The 25,417-nt window shown below is 47.1% G+C and overlaps 1 protein-coding gene across 8 annotated transcripts in view; it reads right to left on the bottom strand.

The window, feature by feature from the left end:
• Positions 1-25,417, bottom strand: part of ST3GAL6 (ST3 beta-galactoside alpha-2,3-sialyltransferase 6) — a 95,676-nt gene that overhangs the window by 57,419 nt on the left and 12,840 nt on the right. For 2 of the 8 annotated variants that reach the window (XM_075907198.2, XM_075907207.2), the window contains exon 1: positions 24,794-25,112. The exons of 1 other annotated variant lie outside the window; for it this stretch is intronic. The gene's annotated coding sequence lies outside the window, so the exon portion shown is untranslated. Of the gene's footprint in view, positions 1-24,793; positions 25,229-25,417 lie in introns of those variants that run through there. 5 more of the 8 variants (XM_075907157.2, XM_075907142.2, XM_075907193.2 and 2 more) reach the window with 5 other exon arrangements.

The following is a 25,417-nucleotide window of genomic DNA, read 5'->3' as shown; positions in this document are numbered from 1 at the left end:
ACTCGTGGACTCTGAAGGACCTGCTCAGCGAGTCTGCTAGCATATTTACGCATCCCGGCAGGTACGCCGCCTGTGGCTGTATGCAGTGGGCTATGCAGAACTCCTAAAGGAGAGCCTCCTCCTGACAGAGTGGGGACGATCGAGCTCCCCCTTGCTTGTTTATATAGAAAACAGCTACTGTGTTGTCCAGCAGAACTGACACGAGTTTCCCTGAAAGCATGGCCAGGAAGACCTCGCAAGCCCTTCTGACCACTCTCAGCTCCCAAACATTTATATGTAATGCTCTTTCATGTGGGGACCACAATCCCTGCGCCCTGTGACTCTGTAGGTGTGCCCCCCAGCCGTCGTAGGAGGCATCTGTGATAAGCTGGACCAACAGCAGCTCCACACGATTGGGAACCCCATCGCACACCTCGGTCTCTAACGTCCACCAGCTGAGCGAGGCCAGGACGTCCTGCGGCACAGTCAGGACCTGGTCCCATCCCTGACTGGCCTGGTTGAATGATCTCGCTAACCACGCCTGCAGTGGCCTGAGCCTCAGTCTGGCATGTCTGACCACATAGGTGCAAGCCGCCATGTGACCTAGGAGTTTCATGCACGACCGTGCAGTCATCAACAGGGACTGCCGCAGGTTGGATATCGGGGTCCTGATTGCTTGGAATCTGGACAGCGGGAGGTAAGCGCGCCCCGCGCACAGGGCCACCCCCACGAACTCTCTGTTTTGTGTTGACATCAATTTCGACTTTTCCTCGTTCACAATGAGTCCAAGCCTGTCAAATAGAGACCGCGCCAACCTTACGTGTGCGACTACCTGGTCCCTTGACCAACCTCTGATGAGCCAGTCCTCCAAGTACGGAAAGACTTGAACCCCAAGTCACCTGAGGAAGGCAGCCGCTACTGCTACACACTTTGTAAAAACCCTGGGGGCGGTCGACAGTCCGAAGGGGAGGACAATAAACTGGAAGTGTTGGTGGGATACCACGAACCGGAGGAACCTCCTGCGGGTTGCCCGAATTGTGACATGAAAGTAGACGTCCTTCAAATCGAGGGCCGCATACCAATCCCCTTTGTTTAGTACCGAAATGATTGAGGCCAGGGTCACCATCCGAAACCTCTCCTTTTTTTGTGTCTGTTGAGGCCCTTGAGGTCAAGGATGGGCCAAAGGCCCCCTTTTGGTTTTGGAATAATAAAATAGAGGGAATAAAACCCTCTGCCCTCTCTGTGGGAAGGGACCCTTTGCACCGCGCCCTTCTCCAGGAGCTCGATGACTTCCTGTCTGAGGAGGGCCTCATGAGACAGGTCCCTGAAGAGGGACAGAGAGAGAGGAAGGGAGGGGTAGGAGTCCAGGAAAGGGATAGAGTATCCTCATGATATTATGTCCAGCACCCATTTGTCCGAGGTGAGGACTGACCAGGCCTGGGCCAAGTGGGACAACCGGTCCCCAAACAGGGGGGGAAATGGCGGCTATTGGTATGCGGTCCCCGAGCACATCTTCAAAATGACTGCTTGGGCAGATTGGGAGGGGGCTGAGTGGTGCCCCTGCCTGCATTCGGGTGGGGCCGATGGCGCCTATTGCGAGCCCCTGAGCCCGGCACATTGGCGAAACCCCCAGCAGGACCTCGGGGCCTGCGCCACCAGTAGTCCAGCTGTGCGGCCTGTGGCTGGGCCCTATGCAGCTGCCTACTCAGCAACTGCCTGTGTTGAGGCGCTGGCGTATATATGCCCAACGACCGAAGAGTCGACCTGGTATCTTTGAGACTGAGAAACCTGGAGTCGGTATTCCCTGCAAACAGGGCCTTCCCGCCGAACAGCAGATCCTGTATAGTGGCCTGCAAGTTCAACAGGATCCCTGAAACCTGCAGCCAAGCGTTACATCGCATCACCACACCCGACGCCATCATCCTGGCTCCTGAGTCTACCACATCCAGGGATGCTTGTAGGGCGGTGCATGCTATCCTTCTGCCTCCGTGGCCAGGGCGGAGAACTCCTGCCTGTCCTCCAGGGACAACCTGTCCCAGAACCTCTCCATCGCTTGCCAGGTGTTATAGGCATAGCGACTGAGCATTGCCTGCTAGTTGGCAATGTGCAATTGCACACCTCCCCGTCCCCCCGTTGCACCGGGTGCAAATAGAGGTGCTCGTGCCCCAAATGGGGGACATAATACCTCCTCTCGACACCCTTGAGCGTCGAGGATAGGGATGCCGGCGTCTGCCACAATGTGTTCGTGATTTTTACCACTGTTTTATTCAGTGGCAGGGCCAATCTCACGGGGGCATCTTCAGTGAGGATGTCCACCATCGGGTCTGATTCCTCAGTCACTGGCTCAACCGGCACCCCAAGATTCGCCACAAAGTTGGTGGAGCAGCTCTTGGTGCGACCTTGAGTCCATGATTGGCATAGCCGGGGCTGGGTCTGCCAAAGCCTCGTCCATAGATGATGAGGATGTCGACTTGCAACTCAGGACCAGTGCTGGATTCTATTGTGGCCCAGGCGGTGGCCCAGAAGGAGGAACAGGGGCAGCCTAGCCCTTCTCCAAAAGCAAAGGACCATAAGCATATGGACCTATTGGGGCACAAGGTCTATGATTGACCCCCTCCCCCTGCAGTTGGGGAAGCCCATGGCAGCAAAGCCACTGATGATGGGGTCCATGTCTCACAGAATGATGATGACTGCGCAGCAGGATGACGTCCTACCCGAAGTGCTTCCTGGGTGGCCTTAAATGCAATTCAGCATCCAAAGAGTATGGAAGCTCTATTTGAAACAGCTCAGCTCTATTTAAATGGGTATTTGCAGTGTGGACACACTATTTCAAAATAGCTATTTGGGAGCTTTTATTCTGAAAGAGCTTATTTCGAAATAAGCACGTAGTATAGATGTACCTGTAGTGCACTGCATTAATTCTGACTTTTTCTTCTATTTTATGCGGTTTCAAAATATATTTGCATATATTGGTATCCCTACTCTTTTTCAGCATGGAAGTACAAAGGAACTGTGGTAGGGCCTTAGGTTACTAATTTTACCTTTCTACATTTACTCTAGCCATGAACTCTTTTCCTCTGAATTAAAACTGCATTTCCTGGGTTTGTTCTCCGGCTGTGCATAGTCAATTTAATAGTGTCTTAGTTCAACTTACTTATATAACATTTCTGAAAGGGTGAGTAGATATAAATCTCTTTGGAGATTTCCCGGTGTGTGAATTTCTACATCAAGCCACACTAGCCCAAACTGAGATTTTACTGTGAAAACGGTACCGTCAGCTTAATACATATGCTCCTATTACAAGAAAGTGAAAAAAGTTTTCCTTATGTTGAATCTACTGATCTGGACTGAAGTTATAATATATGGATATTCCTGCCCAATCCATCTGAATCATAGGGCAAATGTGGTTTTCTTTGGTTTAAATTTAAGGAAGCTGAAACATTCTCTTGCTGGCTCATGCACTGCATCAGACAGTGCCTCTATTGAGGAGAGCATGTGCTTCCTCATAATTGAGCAAGCTTTCTGCAGGGGATTTTTTCCACTTATTTTTCCAGGAACAGCACACTGTGCTTCAGAAGCAGAGAGGATGGGGGCTGAAATTTTCTTAGCAACCAGTAATTTCCCAGTACTTATTCTCTACCAGCAGTGTTCAGCAGCAGGCTCATATGTAGGTAGGGTACGAAGAGTGAGGAAGTTCCCCCCACCCCGTGGATCCCCGAGTAAGCATGCTCTGACTAGCCAGGGGAAGGCAGGAGTAGCCCGAGCTTCCCTCCCCCATGCTCTGGCCAGCCTGGGGAAGGCTGGGGCAGATTTCCCCGCTTACTTGGAAGACCATGGGAGTGCTTTTACATCTCCCCTCCCCCCCAGCATATACATCCTTGCAGTCCACATTTCCAAAAAAGTCACCACCCCACAGAAGTTCCTGCATATGGGCCTGAGCAGGGAATACCATTTTGTTATCCTGAATTTCACCTGCTCTTGTAACCAGCAGCTTAGCTGTGCGTTCCTGAACAGTACTTTGGGAATACTCCAGGAGGGTCAGCAGGTGTGTTTTTAGTATTGGAAGTCTGACCTGCCTTTATTTCAGGCTCAGGCTAGTATCACATTTAGGGACTGCAATGGTATAGTGTTTATAAAGCCACTACAACTATTCTGCTCCCCATTACCACACAGCCTGCCAGTCGGCTCAGGCCCCGCATAAACAAACACCATCATAGTTTCATTTTGTACCAGGGCTGTAAGGAAGCTTCTGCATAAGCACCTGTTTTACGCACTTCCCCGCTCCACACTGCTTCTGAGGCTACTAACTCACCCCTGACTGAGCTTTATAGTATTTTGTGAAGAATGCCAGGCTAATTGCCAATTTATTTTAGCCCTTCTTTTCACCCTCAGGCTACTTTTATTTTCCTAAGGAAGGTGATTTTCCAAAGGCGGCATTGAGTTGGTATCTGGCATCCAGCAGGTAGTCACAATGGGCAACTCAGTTTGTATTTTACATGGAGCATAGATCAAGGGTGGGGAACCTTTTTGGGACTGAGGGCCACTGACAGAGAAAAATCAGTTGGGGGCCGCACACAAGTGAGAAGCAAAGCAACCTCTCCCCCCCAAAAAAACCCCCCAAAACCTCTCACCAACGTGGCCCCCCAACTGAGAAGGAGAAAGACACTCCCCACATTCCCCTCACACACCAGAGCCTAGGGGGGCCCGGCCTGGTAGATTTTGTGTGCTCCAGCCCTGTGGTGAGGCAGCAGGAGGGTTGGAGTACCAGGGCTTTAAGTTCCCCTCCCCTGGCACAGAATCTTAACACTACCAATCTTCTTATCTTAGAAAACTCTCTCTCACTAGTTGATCCATCAACAAATTAAAAAATAAAACATGCAAGGTCTGGTCCCTAATCCAACAAGGGATGGTTTAAGATGTTGTCATTTCATGCGAGAAAGGTTAAATGGACTGCTTGTCTGTTGGCAAGCATTCTCCACCACAACACGCACGCACCTTGTAAGACAGGTGGGCAAAACTACTAGAACTGATATTGAACATCTGGATTCTGCCTTACACTTTGCACTGGGCTATTTCCTGAATTGTGTATCTTTACTCACAGCTACATACATTGAGTGAAGCAAACCCAGAAAACCTACTGCCTGCCCCCGAGCCTACATATTCACAGCCTAACACAGCGTTGTTGAGCTTCTAAACAACAGCTTTTAGGGCAGGATACAAAGTCCATCCCAGCACTTCAGGCACCCTTCCAACTCTCAGGCCCTCTCTACACTACACAGTTTAGTTTGACCTAACATAGTAATGACTGCAGCTTTTCATGTCTACATGACCCTCCTTCAGAGAGTGGTGCGCCTCCTCGCCAGGGGCACTTTCACCCACTGAGCAGGGCCAGGGGGTGCTAAGAGCCCAGGTGGCAGCTGGACTCCAGCTGAGTACTCTGTGGGGAGCCGACAGCCCAGGCTCTCCAGTGCCTGGCAGCAAGGCTTCAGCTGTCAGCACTGCTGGGGCTCACAGCTAGAAAACAAACAAACGAAACACACAAACACACTTTCAGCACAGGCACCCTACAAGTAAGGCAGTCTCTATACTAACACTGCTTTGCCCAAACTACATAAACCTGAGCCTTACACTACTCATCCAGTTGTATTTACTAAGGTCAGCAGAGTAAGAGTTATAGCAGAGGAACAGGTATAGCAGGGAAGTGTAGTGGGTACACTTACATACTTAGGTCAATGTAAGCTGTCTTATGGTGACTGTGACGGGGTGAAGCAACCCCGCCACTGCCAAGCGCGGCAAACCACGGCGGGAGGTGAAGAAACCTCTGCCGCCGCGGCAGGTGCTCCGAGACGGCAGGGGCCGGAGCCGGAGGCACGCCCGGAAGTGCGGACATCTGCCGGGGATGGTGGGGAACGGGATAAAAAGGACCCAGGGGACGAGCAAAGGGGGGAGGAGCAGTGCGAGAGGTAAGGAGGGTAAACGCCAGCGACGGGCGGCTGGCCGATAGCAGGCCGGCGGGGTGAACCAGACCCAGGGCGGGCCGTGGAACCCGGGAACAGGCGTGTTTGGGGGCAGAACCCCCGCCTGTTACCGTCAGGAGGCTCTCTCCTGACGTTAGGGCCCTGGGTCGGGGTCCAGAGAGAGGGTGGGCCCGGACCCCTCACCCCGCCATCAGGGCGGTAATCATTGCAAAACGGGGGGGGGCGACCTCGACCCCTGACAGTGACTTAACTTTCTTGTGCAGACATGCCCTCAGGACACAGCTACCATGCAGTTGGGGTGTGTGATTGCAGCCAGAGTAGGCATACCCATGCTAGCTTTAAATTAGCTAGTACCATTTAAATAGTAGTGAAGACCCAGCAGCATGGGTTTCAGTGCTGGCTCTACAAGCCCACCTACAACTTAGGGTACCTATTTCATGTTGCTAGCTCATACCGAGGTTGATGCCCCTGCATCTTCACAGCTATTTTTAGCCAAGCTAGATAGATTAAAACTAGACTGGGTATGACTGTCTAAGCTGCAATCACTCCCCCAGTTGCAATATAAATATACGGTAAGTGGAGAGAAGTCTCCCTCTCTGCTGCAGTTATACAGAACACCCATTCTATGTGCTCTGGCTAGGGAACACCTTTATTTTGTTCTGTTAATATAAAAAAAAAAAACCACCCTGATGGATTTAGACTGTAATGTGCTTAACATATGCTGTTCACATACTGTCTGCTAATAAACCTAAAACAATTTGAAACAGAATGGCTAGCTTAGTATTTTTACATTTTGAATGAGGAATAAATAGGTTTGTAAAACTATTATTTCTATTAAAGATGACGGTGCTGTCCTCTGGCAAATTTCCAGGATTCCAAAAACTGCTCTGGGGCATTTCATCTTGTAACCGTGTCCTCTCTTAAATGAAGATTAAAATACCAATAAATGACAAGTTTTAAAGATGCTGCTAAATAAATCTGAACCAAATTTAGGTTTTGAAAAACAAAATTTCTACATTTTACCTAAAGTATTGCTATACAAACGCCAAGGAGATATGCAAAATCTACTATTAATAAAAATTAATATTGTCATTAATTTAGTGGAAAAAGCCCTAAAAAAATAACTTACGCATTCCCCAACAGCATTTACAATCTAAGCATTAAGCTAGTGCTTGAAACCCAGAAAGTGCGACGGATTAGCAACAGATCAATCTAATTTTACTGGGCAAACGGAGAGAAATGCAGACAAGTAAAATCAATAACTTAAACGTTGAAAAGTAACCTTCTGTTTTAATGCCCCTCAGAATCCTCAAACCTGTATTCCTAAAGTTAGTTACTTTTTAAAGAAGTACTCTTTGGGGCAGGGACCTTTGTTATGTGTTTCTACAGAAGCTAGCATGAGGTACTGGTGCTTGGATGGCTTCAGGTTATTTGTCTTGTAGCAGAATAATAATATGAATATTGGTTTTGCTGTAGTGCTGACTGCCTGCTTTTCCCACTGATTTCTGAGGTAGTTTTGTGGTTTTCAAGCTGCTTATTTAGAAGGATAAAACTTGGTATAAGATACCACAAATAAGACAGGTAATGCTTTTTATTATGATTATTTTCCTCCACCTCAGAGTTGAACTTTAAATGTTGTGGTTGGTGTTTATTCTCAGACTAAGAACATAAGAACAGCCATATTGGGTCAGACCAACGGTCCATCCAGCCCAGTATCCTGTCTGCCAACAGTGACCAATACCAGATGCCCCAGAGGGAGGAAACAACAGGAAATCCTCACGCGATCTCTCCCATCACCCACCTCCAGAGAAACAGAGGCTAGGAACACCATTCCTATCTACCCTGGCTAATAGCTAATAATATTACTAGTATCATAGCATTTCCTTCTCCCACCAAAAATGTAAATGAGGTGGTGATACCATTACTGTTACGGCTGATTTTAGCTTTCTATTCAACAATTATTAAACATTGTCTTAAGAAATTAGTTGTGCTTCAGGAGTCAAGGATAGGGGTTAATGGTCTAAATCTGAAGTCATTTGAGCAAAAAGTTCCCAAAGTTAGCACTCCTCTAAAAATATTCTAGTGCATTAAAAAAAATGTATAGAGGTGTGTGTGCGCACGTGCCTATGACTCCAGCCATGGCTCTGATTTTTCCCCAAACTAGTATAGTTTGGTCACTCAGAATCTCATCTAGTAACAAGCACTCACTGTTCCTGCAAGGAATTCGTCTGTCAACACCCCTTCAGTCAGAGTGAAAAGGAAGAGAAATCAAGGCAAAAGCAGCTGAGAGGGAGTGGTTAGTGGGTTACAGATTGTTGTAGTAAGTCACAAGCCTAGTGTCTCTACTCAGTGCCTAAAAAATTTAAGCTCCCAGGCCCATTGTTTGAAAGTGTTGTGCGGGTTTCTTTTGAGGAGGAGGACGGAGGGGCTAGATATAGAATGTTTGCTTAGCGAAAAGGGTTAACTCAGAAGTAATAGGGCGTTTTTGTCTTTTATCAATTTCCTATGTGACTTCATTCAAGAATGTACTTATTGTCAGCAGCAACTAAGTGGTCTCAAATGAAGTCATACAGGAAAATGTCCCTTAACCACCCAGAAATGTTTACAGGAAGGCAGCTTATACTAGGATGTTTCTCTTTCTGCTTGTTCTCCCAATAGCTTGCTATTCTAAGCCAACAGAGTCACATCGTAAACATCTCAATAATCAGCTCATATAAGCAAAGTGGTCCTGTCTATAGGAAAATTTTGCCCCGGACCCCAAGCTTTGGGGGATGTGGGGCCTAGGTGACATGGGGGCCAGTGACAGTAACCAGCTCCACTCCACCCTGTCTACCCATATTTGAGGGCAGTGGGGGGGGATCTGATAAGTATGGGGGCCAGAAGCAGTGCTAGTGGCCCTGCTCTGCAACACTCTGGCTCCCAACGTTGCTCGGGGAAGTGGGGACAGAGCAGGGGTGGGGCATGGGTTTTGAGGAAGCAGTGGTCCTGGGTCCCACACCCCTGTAAGGATGGCTTTGCATATACAGGCAGTCCCCGATTTACGCGGATCCGACTTATGTCGGATCCGCACTTACGAACGGGGCTCTCTGCCCCGGAGGTCGAGGTAGCGGATTGCTACCTGCGATCTCCGGGGCGAGAAAGCCCCGTTTGTAAGCTGCTCCGGTGCCCCTGGTCTGCTGGAGACCGTCTCCAGCAGACCAGGGGCACCGGGCGGGTTCCCGCGCTTCTGAGGCTTTGCCAGAGCAAAGCCTCAGAGGCGCGGCACCCCGCTGCCGCTCTGCTCCCCGTGTCCCTGGTCTGCTGGGGGGGGGGGGGGTGCGGCTAGTGTGCTCCCCCCCCCCCAGCAGACCAGGCTTTTGTTTTGGACCCTGGAGCAGAGCAGCTGGGGCGCTGCCGATTGGTCCTGCAGCGCCGCTCTGGGCACTACTGGACCAACCCGGCAGCACCCCAGCTGCTCTGCTCCAGGTCCTGATTCAGCCGCTGCTGGTCAGTTTCAGCAGTGGCTGAATCAGGACGCCTGGGGCAGAGCAGCTGGGGTGCTGCTGGGTTGGTCCAGTAGCGCCGAGGAGCGGTGCTACTGGAGCAACCCAGCAGCACCCCAGCTGCTCTGCCCCAGGCGTCGCCAAGTCAGCGGCTGCTGAAACTGACCAGCGCTGACTACAGGAAGCCCGAGGCAGAGTTGCTCTGCCCCAGGCTTCCTGGAATCAGCCGCTGATCAGTTTCAGCAGCAGCTGACTTGGGGAAGCTTGGGGTTCTTAAGTTGAATCTGTATGTAAGTCAGAACTGGCGGTCAGTTTCAGCAGCGGCTGAATCTGGACGCCAATTCCGACTTACATACAGATTCAACTTAAGAACAAACCTACAGTCCCTATCTTGTATGTAACCCGGGGACTGCCTGTAAGTGATATCTACCCTACCGCCACTACAGCAGCAGAGTTTCTCCATCGAGGCTCCAGTTAAGCTACCAAATGACAAACAAACAAACAAAGGCTGACTCAGGTCAGAAATCAGGCAGTTGTTGCTGGAAAGCTGTTCAGGCTGACACAAATGCACCCACTTGCCACTGGAGTGTCTGAGGAAGACCAGCGCCTAGAAGATAGAAGTGTGTAGAACTTTCATAGTGTCAAACCCCTCTCTCTCTAGTGTTATCTTTTATTTTTAAACAATACTGTGGCTTAAGAAGACTCTCTAGTAACTGCATTCACTTGCCAGTCACAGATGCCCAAAGGGAAGAACTGCAGGTGCCAAACCCAGTTGGATTTACTATAACCTCAGTTGATCCATGGGGTGCTGTGGCCTAGGACTTGGTCTAAGATTGAGCAAATCATGTGATTCCACCCTCACTGGTAAAGGCATTTGTGAGACTACACACTATATTCTTTATAGAACTATTGTTACAATATGAATATGACATAACTAAGATCTATTTTGTGCAAAATGGGTCATATGAGATATCACTGGAAACATTATAAGGTACTGAATAGGATTATCCTAATTTGTTTGCATGTGTCATTTCTGTGCCCAGAGTTTGGCATATTGACTATGTAACAATTACAGTTATGGTTTGCACCCGGGGAATGGTCACCAGACATAATGCAATGAGCCTGGATGGGCCATTAGGAAGGACAAAAGTGTATGAAAGTGCTCATCTTCCATCTTCCTGAGAAGTTTCCTGGGATACTGATTTGACACTGCAGGGTCAAGTGATCATGTCACTGTCATTGGACCCCATCTTAAACCGTTGGTGTTTTTTCCACTAAGAGGAGATGGGTATCAAACTGGAAAACAAAGGAATTCCACCTTATATAAATCCTATTTCAGGCTGGGGAGTGAAATAATTAAGGTCAGTTCTCTTCACAGAACACCCACCCAAAATCACTGCTGTATAAACATTAGACTAAACTTGGAATGAAAGAGACTAGACCTACACTGGAAAGATGTCTGGTCTCTGAAGGAGATGCTTAAAACAACATTTAGAGTGAGAAAATTACTACTTGCAACCAGTTTCTTTAGACTGTATTAAGTTTAGTTTGAATGTTTGTTTTGCTTGCTCAGTAATCTACTGTGATGTGTTTGCTATCACTTATAATCTATCCTTTGTAGTTAATAAACTTGTTTTGTTTTCTAAAACCCAGTTTGTGCTATTCATAACTGAGGGCAGGGACCAAAAAGCTAGGCCTATCTTCCTTCATATGAAGGGAGGGAGTGAAATTCAGGAGCTTACTCTATCATTTTCTGTACAACACAAGAGGACAATTCTGGGTTTGCATCCCAGAGGAGGTGTGTCCTTGAGTGCTGGGTGTGGCCCTACATGATAGTGCTAGAGAAGGCTTGAAGGCCTGGCACGGCAAGGACAACTTGAGGGAGCCCAGGATGATGGAATGGGCAGGCTCAATGGGACCATAGTACATCAGGCACCCTGGATGGGAGAGGGGCGAGCGGTCTCAGGCACGAGTTCTGATGTCTGAGTTAGGGCTGAAGTTGTCCAGTTTCTGACTGGAACTTTCTGATAAGATACCCGGGCAGTTTGGTCAGCACCATGAATCAGGCTATTAAAAGTCTGGTCAGCAGCACAGTGGAGTTAAGGCAGCCTCCCTGCCTGCAAGAGCGCCATAACTCCCAGAAGCAGAGGCACGTTCCCCCCTGCAGTTCCTATGCATAGGGGAACCCAGGGGGCTTTGTAGCACCATGCACTGTCCCTGCCCCACAGCTCCCATTGGTCAGGAGCTGGCTGGCTGGCTGCACCTCTGTGTAGGAGCCAGAAGGGGGCACACTGCTGCTCCCAAGAAGTGTTTGAGGTAAGTGACACCCAAATTCTGCATCCCTGAGACCAAACCCCCGTACCTCAACCCCCTGGCCCAGCCCTAAACCCCTCTGAAGACCTTGAACCCAGACTAGAGCACCCTCATGCATGCCAAACCCCTCTTACCTAGCCCCACCCCAGTGCCTGCACTGCCACCCCAGCCCCGAGAACAGAGCACCCTCCTGTATCCCAAACCTCTGACAGAGGCAGTAACGGGGGGAGGAGGGGGAAGGCAGGAACTGGTGCTCATAGGAAGCCAGCTCCCTATGAGCACCAGCTTCCACCTGCCCCCCTGCACATAAACATGTAACATCCCTAGATTTTGCAAGTTCTGTTTCTCTAAGTGCTATAGTTCCACCACTTCAGGCTGCAGGATTCTTTTTCCCTCTTTCCCCATGCACTCCCCAGTGACTAAGGGCTTCTCCATGCTTCACAGTCACCCCAGCCAACTTGAGATGCCTGCCACATTAATGTAGTTGCTGCAAATGAACTGGTTTCTCAGCATGTACTATAAATTCACTTAAGAAGTGTGTTTACTCTGGTGCAGGGTGATTTCATCTGCAGCAAAGTAGGTGTAGAGGCATCCTATGCTGATGACAATGCAGAGCATCTTCCGAGTCCTCCCAAAGATATCCTATGCTATTTGCACGTTACCTTGGCTTGCCGGTTTTCCTTTGTGTCCTCTACTGCTTCATGCCATGTTTCTGTTCAAATTCTGCTTGCCACCTGGTATCATCCTTTATAATATTAGTGTGTGGGGAGTTCACATGCCAGTGTGTTTCACTCCAGATTCTCAGTCATTTTTCTGTTGACCCATGGTCCTAAAATGAGGTTCTGGACTTTGCAGGTAGAACTCTGCAAATCCACAGGTATCTGAGAACCATGTTTACGGATCAGATCAGATACAAATTTTGTATCCATGCAGGGCTCTATTTATAGATATTGGGGAGAGGAACTTTATTCTACCTATACTGCCAGCACTCGGTCAGAATTATTGGAGCTATACAAGGGACTATCACAGGAAATGCTCAGAATGGGGCACAACCATGATAAATAACAGTGCCACAATAACACAAAGGTGCTCCAACTGGAATACAGTTATGCCAACTATAACCTGACTACAAGCATCTGCTCTTAATACAAAGAGCTTAACTGTATCTTAGCTAGGTGTCTCATCAGTGTACCAGAGAATACTGTGGACTGAACAACTTATTCAGGAGTATCAGATGCTAGCAACAATGGCGAAGATATATTTTGGACAGGATAACTAATTCTGGAGCACCAGATGCTGGTAACACCAGAAAAAAAAAAAAAAACTTATGTTGTGGCCAACAAAGCCCAGAGAACCAGATATCCACATTATGGAGGTCACCTATTACTGTACATATACAATTATAAATGGAAATACGATTTATAGTGAGTGGACGAGGAATGGTGGGCTACACGTGACCTCTAACAGGCAGACACAATAACAATCTGTTATCTAACATATGGGCTTGTAAACCCCCTCACTGCTCATATTATATGCTTTGCCAGATATTCATTGCATTCTCCCTACATGATTTCTTATAATATGAAAAAGCCAAAACACACTGTCCTCCACACACCTGACTCACCCACCATCTCCTAAATTGCTGATTAATATGGCTAATAAAAAGGGACTGATGTCAGCTGTGACATCTTTACTGCAAAAATCTTTTACATTACAGGCAGTCCCCGGATTACGTACAAGATAGGGACTGTAGGTTTGTTCTTAAGTTGAATTTGTATGTAAGTCGGAACTGGTACATATTGTAGGGGAAACTCTAGCCAAACATTTCTCCAGAGCTCAGTTTTATTCTCCCACACCTCATTTCTCTCAGTCCTTTATTCTCAAGCTGAGGTGTCTGCTGAGAAAAGCCGCTCTGCGTCTCTCTGGTCTGCTGGGGGGGGGAGGGGGGCGCTAGCTTCGCGTCTCCCTGGTCTGCTGGGGGGAAGCAGCTAGTGCGGGGTTGCCTCACCCCGTTTGTAAGTAGGGATCTGATGTAAGTCGGATCCATGTAACCCGGGGACTGCCTGTATTATTCTGTGATTTTTACCACTTCAGCTACAAATGGAAGAGACAGATCACTGAACCGGGAAGAGGCAAGACGTGCTCATGGAGCAGATGTGCTGTTAATTTTCTACTGAAATACAACTGCTCAACATGTTGAAGTTTATCTCAGTATACAAGTCTTGCTTTTACTACCCAACATCCTGGGGAAAACCACCACATAACAGTTATATAGTACAAACAACATTATCTTAAACACAGTGCTTGTTTAGATAAAGTGCATCACTGAGATATGAAATGTGCAATAATGTTAAAAATTATACTCAGAAGTGGGCCCTAGATTCAAAGTAGTAGCAGAAGGCATTCCCTTATCATGTGCCACTGAGTGTCTACACAACTTCACATACACCCTTTTTCTCTGGCTGATGGCTATGCTAGGCAAGAGTATCAGATGTTTTCTGCTATCATTGCACAAGGCTCTCCCCCAAACACTGTGAGAAATTTAGTAAGCAGATCTCACAGAACAGATATATTCTGCATCAGCAGTCACTCCAGTAGGAGCCTCTGCTGACTGGTCAGTCTTCCAAATGCACATTCCATAGTCTGTGTGCAATGACTCGGGGTCTAATTAAACAGTTCCCTTCTTCTACCAAATTGTCTAAGGAAAGGTTTCATAACCTGGGAGAGCACGGACAAGCTGCTTCTCCTCAAACGGCTGCGGAGGAATTGCAAGGCCATTAATGTCCTTATAGATCATTGGTGCATAAATTCCACTTGTTGCTGGATGGAAAAGTGCAGATATTTGAAAGATCCTGAAATCATGGACTTTCCCAGAATATGCCACATAAATATATTCATGAACAATCGTCACAGCATAAGGGAGAAATATGCCTTTCTGTCTGGTGCCTGAAGTCGGGTGGATGGGGACAAAGAATAGACATCCAGATTCCAACTATATCTCCGATACCACGAGAGAAACCCAGCTGGGCAAAGCCATTAATAACTACCCGCACATTGCTTAGTTTTATGATCCTGAAGGAATGCATTTTCTTGATAATGGTGCACATCTTCATTACAACAGCACCAACAGCTGATCTACTAACACCAACTCATTAGCAGCTGAGTAGTGGCAAACCAGGACGGTGAGCTTTCAGATGACAGCCATGTGTTACTCCACATGCAAGGGAGCCTCCATGTTAGCACGTGTTAGTGGAACTGGGATAGTTCCTGAGTCATTACCCCCACAGAACTTAAAGGAAGTGACTTCTGACATCCTGAAGTTCTGCTGCTGGCAATCCCATCAGCCAGTACTCATTAGGGGAGTCTAAAAGCAGCACCACTCTGAGTGCACGTGTTCCAGAAAAAGATGTAGGAGAAGAGACTGATTGTCTTCATCCTCCTCTGCCGTTCTTCCTGGTTTGTTCTGTACTAGGGATCTAATAGTGTAGTCGATTAACCGATAAGCAAAAGCTTATTGGTTAATGCTATAGACTACACTTATTACACACACACACACACTTACTTTTTAGCAGCAGCCTGGCTGAGTCCAGGACCTACCCCTGCTATGGCTCTGCATTTAAGCGTATTAGGAGCCAGGTGGGCAGGCAGCTTGGCTCAGTTCTGGCTCACGCCAGGTTCGGGAGCTAAGCCCCAGCCCCAGACTGTATCAGAGGCAGCAGTGCAGGGTGGCAGGCAGACAGTCCACGAGGGGAGCTGGTTTTTAAATTGTCTTCCCTTGTGCAGACGAGCTCCTGCCTGGCCTCTCTGATACAGAGGCAGCAGTGCAGGGTGACAAGGGGCTCCCCAGGAGTGGGGCCAGAGCACACTGGCTGCCAGCCCCACCCCTGAGGACTACAGAATAGTTGACTAACCGATAAGAATTCATGAGGTTAATCGACTATTCAGTTAACCAATAGCTAACATTCCTATTCTGTACCATTGCACAGCTTTACCTACCCTAGCAATAGTCTGTTTATATTCATATCTGTGAGGATTTCACTGATCCATGCCTCCTCCAGACTGCCTATAGGTACTAGCTCATAGAAAAAATAGTGAGTTTGACCTCCAATTTCTACTTCCACTGCCTTCCGGTAGGAATCTCACAATGCTCAGGCAAAAATTCCCACAATTCCTATACAACTGTGGATGAGCAACACATCAGGAGATGTCTAAGCAGAACACTGTGCACTCAGTGCAAAAGAAACTCTATGCCACTAAAACAGGCCAACACTTACTGGCATAGGCAGTGGGTGAAGGCACGGCTGGGGGAGGCAATCCCTGAGCCCCACCTCCAGCCCTAACCCTTTCTTTTGAGGCCATGCTCCTTCCCCATCTCCACAGGGAGGTGGGGCAGCGCACAGTGCACATGCTTGCCCTCCCAACCACAGGGAGAGGGGGGGAGCAGGTAGGCACGCACCAGGGAGGTCAGAGGGCACGCAGCATGGCCTGATGTAGCCCAGCCTCTCCAACCCCAGAGCACCAAGGGAAGGAGGGTGCTTCACATGGTGTGGCCTCTCCAGCTCCGGGAAGGGGGAGAACAAAGGGCACACGGCATGGCCCCAGCCTCCCCAGCCCCAGAGGAGGGCATACCACATGGCCTGGCCCAGCCCTGCCTCTCCAGCCCCAGAGCAACACTCTGCCCCCAGAACACCTACAGCAGGGCTTTGCCTGGTGGTTTGGGAAGGCAGAGTTTTCCCCCACCTTACATACTGGACACCCATGCTTACTGGATCACCAGAAAACCTTTTTGGATATCCAAACTGATTACGCCGTTGTGGATCAATTAACACTCCTACGTGAGAGCAATAGCCATCTACAAGCCTAAGCATGCCCAAAGCTAGCTACCAGACCTGGATGCTGGGTTGAAGATTTGCCTCACAGGCTAACACAAGTCAGTGCAAATTATATCGGACTACCAATGGTTAGCATCAACTTTAGTTAGTTCTCTATTTTCTCAGCTAAAGCCACTTCGCACTAAACAGCCAAAAGAACAACTCTCAAAATGCTGTATTTCTGCTAGCCTGTTTTTGAATGTAGTATTTTACAGATCATAAAAATTGTTTTGCATTTCCCATAAATTCTTAACTAAGACTTGTTTTCTTCAATGCCTGTAATGTTCCTAAAAAGTCATTTCTTCAACTAGGAAGCTTCACTAAGAGCCAAAATTCTTCCCTTGGATGCATGCATATGTAAATCTTATTGAAGTCAATGGGAACACAGCACATGGACCTTGAGGCAAAATGTGGGCCTTACCCTGGCAAGTCAGGACATTATAAGAGGGATCCACTATAATACCCTTTTTTTTTTTTTTGTCAGAACAGCTTCATTTTAAGCCAAGGAACAGTCTAACCAGAATTGTGGCTAGTACATTGCAGTGAAGAACTTTAATTCCACCTCAGCATGAAGATGTGCTTCTGCTCGATCACAATTCACTGGATTCTACTGTATCACCAAAAGTCATCTCCTCTTTGCTCAGCCCTTCATTTCACATCACAGGTACTCCAGGTCCATATCCACTGTGGCCTCCCACCCTCCTTAGTATACTGTTGATATTGAAGACACCAGAGAACTCCATTAGAGCATGAATCCTACAGGTTGTTGCATAAATAGTTTTTTGTTTTGTTACATAGTGCAGCTTTTTAAAGATCTCTTTCAATGTTGCATTTTACTCTAGAAGCTTAGGACAGAAAGCAAACTCATAAATTTTGAAAACCCATATAGTATTACACAACACAACTGACCAATGCATCACATTAGGGCAAGAACCCAGTGAATCCTAACTTGAGGCACTGGTCAGACAGCATGACAAAATAGTACCTACAGGGCTTTTCAAAGTTCATAGGATTGCTTTATATGCTCAGATATGCATAAATACACAAAGGGCCAAATCTGCAAAATATGGGTGCCTGTAGATAGACATCTAAACCACACATCTGAACATCTAAACACCACTTTTAGGCTCCTAAGAGCATGTCTACACTGGGGAGTGATTTTGAAATAAGGTGAGTATCCACACTTCCAAGCCTGTTATTTTGAAATGGACTTGTTATTTCAAAATAATAACTCCTGCTTATTTTGAAATAACCTGTTAGTGTAGACATAGCCTAAAGCTGTACAGTGTGCAGATAAAGCAAGCTGTAGTTTTAACTCATTTAAGGTGATGGTCAACGTTAGTCTTCTCCTAGATAAACTGAAATAGAAAATAGCCACCTTCACTAGTGCTATAAAAAAAGATCAAGTTTAACTACATTAGCTAACCTCAGCACTTTTACTAGTGTATGTAAATCCAAAGTTATACTTGCTTAACATCGTGCTTTTAGTTAATTTCATGCACACTCTGTGGTTAAAGAATTCCTAAGGATGCCTGAATACATCAATTAAATACACACTGCTGTCCCATGTCAACTGTAAAATTGTGGTGTACATGTTCCATCTACAGCTGGAACTTGGGCTCTTGGACCTTCCCCCTCACTGGGACACAGGGCATGGACTCCAGATCACAGCCAAACAAATACAGTGCAGTTTCACAGCCCTGCAGCCTGAGCCAATTGACGTGGGGGTTAATTGCTGTGTACACATACCTTGTATTTCCTAACCAGGTTCTCTCTCTGGACCCTGCTCAGGGGCCCAGCCCTTCTAATTCACTTCAGGCTAGTTGAGGTGTAATAAAGAAAATGTATTAACGTTTGTAAAATGTTGTAAAGATAATGTATAATGTTTGTGAAGTGTTCAGATACTATAGCGATGCGGGGGGGGAGGGATCATGTAAACAGACAGATAGAAAACAGAAAATTTAAATGACCTTTTCTGGCTGCTGAAAAGAGAAGTGTTCTCTCTCTTTCCCTCCTCCTGGGTGCAGACCTTCTTGGGAGGGACTAGAAATTTCCTGTTTCGAAATTAGTTAGAATTCTGCAGACACTGCAAGTCTTAGCACTCCATTTAATGTTTTCTACTGGTTAAGGGTGAACAGATAAGTTATACTAAACTTGCTTTGAAACAATCTGTTTCTAAATCAAGAATGCTCTTTTAACTAAGAGCCTCGCTTTATTTTTATTGCCAGTTTATAATAGCTCACATTAGTCCTGATTCTCAATTATCCCATTCTTGAATCTGGGGCACAATGTGGAAAAAGGGGCTTCTTTGAATTCTTCATATTCTGGGCCCATGCAAAGGTAAATTAAATTAGAGTAACCTCAGGGCTGCTTTTTCTTATGCTGAGCTGCTCAGAGCCCAGTTCGGATCATGGGAAGCAGAGAATATCCATAGCACAATGTGCTCCAGCTACATCTTCTGCAGGTGGGGGCAGAAGCAATGTAAAGTCCTTATGCCAGCTGTTCACCAGCAAGAGAGCCAAAGCATAAGGCCTTGATGTAAGAAAGACTCAGGCCTACTATCCATACTAGATAACCTTTGTCTAAAACCAAAATATTAACCATTCCTTCACTCTGATCTGCCTAAAAATATCAACTTTGAAGGGAATTAAAGATGTGTCCTTATTTTTAGATGGCAGATACGTACCCAGCAGGAGTCATATGGTTAAGTACTTCTCTGCACTAAGGCCTTAAGTATTACATAAGCACAACAGGAGTGATACTGCTATTCAAAAAGCTTGTTCAACATTGTCCTTACACATACTACACCAGTAACCTCACACTATCCATATGTTTTCACGGAACACTACAAATTCATGTTGCCCTGCACGCATCTATTTGTACTGCAGATTATTGTTGTGTGAATAAATCAAGGTGTGCTGAGATACAAATTAGAGAATCACAGAGCAAAAGCAGTTTAATTCCAGTACTTAAGAGTGAGCTGAAAAGAAAGGAATTAAATTCTTGTGTTTTTTTGGGGGGCCGGGGGTGCGTGCATGTATGTTTTCTTCATGTATAAAGAAGGACTGATTGATAGGCTTTTCTGGGGAAAGAAAAAAAAGGGGGTTGTGTTTGTTCTTAAACATTAGAAATGGTACCACCTTTACTCTTTGAAGAGGATGAATAAAAGAAGAATTAGTAGGCTTTTGACACCACAGAAAACAGAAATGGAACAAGTGGAGTGAAATAATGGCTTTAAATCTGATTAATTAGAACTTTAAAACCTATAACTTGAACAATGAAAATATATTAATCAGTTCTACTTCCTGCTTTTTCTTCACTAACTTTATGCACATATGATAGGAGAATGTTTACATTCACACTCAGCACTGTTTTCATTGATTAGTATTCCTTAGAAGTCAGGAAAATACTTCTGGTTAGAGAGAAGACAGGAATCGTTGAGGTGGTAGGTAATTTCTGTTGCTGTTGTTTAGCAGAGGAAGGATATTTTACCCAGGGAATTCCACAAATTTCCTTTGAGCAATATTTCTCAAACTGGGTATCCCAACCAGTGTTCCCTCTAAGCTGCACAAGTGCCAAAGAGTCAATCAAGCATCAAACACCTGATTAATAGAACGGCATGTATCTGGAGACTTGTATTCAGGTACCCTTCCAGTAACCACACTACTCTGCAGCCACATTGCTCCTATCCTCTGCTTTGGAGCCTCTAGCCAGCTGCTCCCAAAACCCTCCTGCTTGTTATGAAGAGCAAGGTGGGGGGGGCATAGGGAGTGCTGATGTTATGGTGCCCCTACCAATCCATGTATCCGAATCTTTGCAGAGCCAGGGAGGGAAGACAGCTCAGGAGTTAAGATGCGGCTGCTGTGGTCTGAATGAGCCTTCAGACTAGTAAATACCTTTCTGCTTAAACAGACTACGGATGTTAAGGACTAGTCTACTAGTCAACTAACCAATAAGCAAATTGGTTAGTCGACTAGTTGCTTCCCTCACCCACCATGCTGCCTCTATCAGATAGCAACAGCAAAGTGGGGAGAAAAGAGAGTACTTCAAAGCGGCAGCACCGCTTGGAGTCTGGGATCAGCACTGGTGTTTCAAAGGGGCAGTGCCGCCCTATCGACTAATCAAACAGTCAATGCAAATATACATCTGGAGAAAGGGGTAAGCAGTGAGGTGGTAAAGTTTGTGGATGATACCAAACTGTTTAGGATAGTCAAGACAGAAGCAGACTCTGAGGGACTCCAAGCAGATCTCACCAAACTGAGTGATTGGGCAACAAAATGGCAAATGAAATCTAATGTAGATAAGTGTAAAGTAATGCACATCAGGAAAAATAACCCCAACTATACATACAGTATGATGGGGGCTAATTTGGCTACGACAAATCAGGAAAGAGATCTTGGAGTTATCGTGGACAGTTCTCTGAAAACTTCCACACAGTGTGCAGCAGCAGTCAAAAAGGCAAATAGGATGCTAGGAATTATGAAGAAAGGGATAGAAAATAAGACCCAGAATATCTTACTGCCCCTGTATAAAACAATGGCACGCCCACATCTTGAATACTGTGCACAGATGTGGTCTCCTCACCTCAAAAAAGACATTTTGGCCTTGGAAAGGGTTCAGAAAAGGGCAACTAAAATTATTAGGGGTTTGGAACGGGTCCCATATGAGGAGAGGTTAAAGACACTGGGACTTTTCAGTTTAGAAAAGAGGAGACGGAGGGGGGATATGATAGAGGTATATAAAATCATGAGTGGTGTGGAGAGAGTGCATAAAGAAAAGTTATTTATTAGTTTCTTAAATAGAAGAACTAGAGGACACCAAATGAAATTAATGGGTAGCAGGTTTAAAACTAATAAAAGAAAGTTCTTCTTCACACAGCTTGTAGTCAACCTGTGGAACTCCTTGCCAGAGAAGGCTGTGAAGACTAGGACTATAATAGAGTTTAAAGAGAAGCTAGATAATTTCATGGAGGTTAGGTCCATAAAAGGCTATTAGCCAGGGGATAAAATGGTGTCCATGGCCTTTGTTTGTCAGAAGCTGGAGAGGGATGGCAGGAGACAAATCACTTGATCATTGTCTTCGGTCCACCCTCTCTGGGGCACCTGGTGCTGGCCACTGTCGGCAGACAGGGTACTGGGCTAGATGGACCTTTGGTCTGGCCCAGTACAGCCATTCTTATGTTCTTAGTCAATTACACGATACTTAACATCCTTAAAACAGACCATAGACTTTTCCAGGAGCCAGCATGCACATACTTTAACACTCACCCCATAACACATGCAGCCGGTCCCTGAATTGTGAACGGTTGACTTCCAACCGTCCGCAATTATGACCAAAGCAGTCATAAATGGTGGACCCCGAGTTACGAACACAATCCGTGCTTATGAACAGCGCGGTCGCATGTAACTCTATGGGGTCCAACTTACGAACAAACCGAGTTACAACCAATTGTTTGGTCCGTAACCAGTTCGTAAGTCGGAAAGAGGCTGTACTTATGTTGTTGCTACTTCTTGGTGCAGCTATTTTAGATTTTTGACTGATCTATGCATTTCAAGATTGTATCTCCTATGCTTAAAATTTAATTCTTTGAGCAGTCAAATCTAAAATGACTAACCTGTCCTAGCTGGAGTTATTATCCCTATGGTAACTTTTAAAAAAAAACGTACGTCTAGAGTTTGTGTTTCCACTGGTGACACCCATCTGTAACATTACCTCGCTATTGATACGCATTACAAAACTAATTCCATGCATGGATGGAAAAAATTGGAGGGAACATTGATCCAAAAGGTTAGTGGCAAGGCTGCTGTAGAAGCTGAAAGAACACCTTGGTCTAAAGACAGCACTGCTGCAGAGCATCACACAGTGTTCCCTGTAAGCTGAGCATTTGGGTGGCCACCCAGGAGAAATTCAAATGCCACCCAGCTGATTAGCACTGCTGCAGAGCATCACACAGTGTTCCCTGTAAGCTAAGCATTTGGGTGGCCACCCAGGAGAAATTCAAATGCCACCCAGCTGATTAGCAGAGTCGATAGCCCACAGTCAGCTGTATGTGTTTCTATTGGTAGTGCACATTTGCTCATGCCTCAGTACACATAACATTTATTCCGTCCATGGATGGAAAATATTAGAGGGAACATTAGTAGCATGATCTGGTTAATTAGCTCTGTAGTGATCTGCACTAATGCCACAAAAGCTATGTCTAGTACCAAGAGGAGTGTGGGGAACCATCACAGTGTGAAATATTTTCAAAGAGGGTCACAGAAAAAAAATTGAGAACCCCTACTGTAAAGTATGTGAACATTTTTGAGAGATCTCTTGTTAAAGTTTTGGCACATGAACACTAAAAAAGGGTATGAAGTGCTATTTTGACTTTATAGTGTACAAAGAAGGAAAAAAGCACATCCCTAACGTTTGTACTCTCTTTGGAATCACATTTAGTTGCAAATAAGAAATCTAATAGAAATGCTGTATAAGTTTTCCAGGGTGAAACATATATATCTTTGGTTACTATTTGCATGCAGTTTGGCTACAATGCAACTCTGTGTCAGTACAGAAAAAAATCTCATCCCAATGCTAAGGTCTTGAATGTTCAGCCAACTAAGCTGTTTCTCTAATGGCTTTGTAACCATGTAAATAGACAAATATTTTTATGCATTACACATGTGATGGGGAGTGAACGAGAGACAAAATATTAAGAAATTAGGATTTCATTTTATAATTTGGCTACCAAATTTCAGATTAATACAGGGCCCAGTTCAGTCCCCGTTAAAATCAATGGAAAGACTCCCAGTGACTTCCGTGACTTTTGGTTCAGGCCTGCAATTGGGTAGACTCTCCCTTGTTTTGGTAGAAATTTGCCTGAATAAAGACTGCATGATTGGCTACATATTTTTAAAATAACTATAATCTGAATATTGACTGCCAAAGCCAAAATACACTGTTCAAATAACACTCTGCAGAGCCACCAAATAACTGCACACACACACAGAAATATTCTTAGACTTTTTTCAGCACCCAAAAAATGTAACCGGATTTGCATAATACTTAAATAGCCATCAAAATATTACCTGTAAATTACTGTTTGTTTTAAAATACACTTGGTGTTAACTACATTTTAGTACATGAAAAAGAAAAACTTTGGCTTCTTTTAATACTTTTATTAACAAGGTGCACTCAAGCGCTGTGTCTATAATCAGTTTCCTGCATCTGCGTGCTCATTTCCGAACAGAAACAAGAGGAAAAACTTTAAAAAAAAACACACACACACAACGAATAGTCTTGCAGCACTAGAGACTAAAAAAACTCGCAGATCGGGTCATGAGCTTTGGGCACAACCCATTTGCTTACAAACGAGAGACAGGAAAACTTTTTTTTAAAAGGTTCTTAACGAGATGGTAACGACAGCCAGGTGCAGTATCCAGCAAAATCTTTCACCCCTTTTTAAAATGGTTTTCGGGTTGACACGGTCTTTTCCCTTTTGAAGGCACCTACCTGTCTTGCACATGGCTTTAACCCCCAACTTCCAGTGTGATGAGCTGGAAGCTGAGGGCCTGGATTTAACAGCGTGGAAAGCCTGAGGTTATAAGGAACGATATACAGAGCGGGCCAGCAGGCGGGAGGGGACATGCCCGTACTAACGAAAGCCCACGAAGCGGCTTTAACGCCCGGAGGCTGCTCCTGACCCGCTTCACAAAAACAGGCGAGGGCTGCGGCGCCTCTGCATCGCCTGCTCCCAGAAAGCAGAGGAGACCAGGAAACACCTCCCGAGCGCTCGCTGCGCTGCGGGACTCGAGCTGCTCGGCAGCAGCCGTGAGGAGGGTTTGGCTAGGGGAGCAAGCGCGAGCCTCCCCCTTCCCTGCAGCTCCGAGCGCGGCGCTAGCAGCCCCACGCCACCCCCCTGGCTTCGGTTCCTCCTGCGCCGCGTTCACAGGAGAACCGAATTCGCGCCGCGAAGGGAGGGAGGGAGAGGGGCCGGTGTAGCGAGCAAGCGGCACACGGCTCCTGCGGCCCGTCCCGCGCCTTCCTCTCCGCTCCCCTCGCCTCCGCAGCGCGCCCGAGAGCCCGGCCGCGACCCCGCCACCAGGCCGTGACGAGGGGGCGCCCTCTGCCTGGCCCAGCCCCAGGCGCTTCCCTTCCCCCGGGGCCGCCGCCAGCGCGGCGCGTTACTCACTGTGGCGCTGCCCGGGCGCGGGGCTTCGCTCCCCCAGGCTGCGGCGCAGAGACGCGCGGACTGGGGGCTAACTGGGGCAGGCCGGCCCCGGCATGCTGGGAGTGGGGGGGGGCAAAGCGGTGGGGGGCTGCGCCGCTTCCCACTGCCTCGGATGCAGCAGGAGACGCCGTCCAAGGGGGGGGGGGCGCAGAGGTAGGTTCCGCCTCCTGCCAGATGTTGCGGCGCCAGCTGCTGCCGCGGGGCAGCTCTTCCGCTAGGTAAAAGGCAGCCGAGCCGGGGGAGTCTCTTACACACGCGCGCTCCCCTCCCGCCGGCGGCCCCTCGACTGAGCGCCTCGCTGCGGCCGCACGACCCCGCCCTTCGCTCCACACGCTCGCAGCTGTTCGCTGGCAAGATTAGCCGGGAGGGAAGTGGCCGCGGGGAGGGGGTCCCATGGCTTGGAGCAGCGCGCCGCAGAGGTCAATCGCCTTGGAAAAAAGGCAGCCAGCGGATGTGGCGTAATCGAGGCCCCTATTCGAGTCTAAACATGAAGCGGAGAGTCCGGCTATCAGGCAGGGACGGGATACTTTCCACTCCACCCGCGTCTGCTGGGGGAAGAGATTAGCTTTCTGACCTGGAAAAGCG

Source organism: Pelodiscus sinensis, chromosome 1, assembly GCF_052426305.1.
Source record: "Pelodiscus sinensis isolate ZL-2025 chromosome 1, ASM5242630v1, whole genome shotgun sequence".
In the NCBI taxonomy this organism is placed as follows: domain Eukaryota; kingdom Metazoa; phylum Chordata; order Testudines; family Trionychidae; genus Pelodiscus; species Pelodiscus sinensis.
Note: the sequence above shows the minus strand (reverse complement) of the source record. Positions and strands in the feature narration are given on the sequence as shown.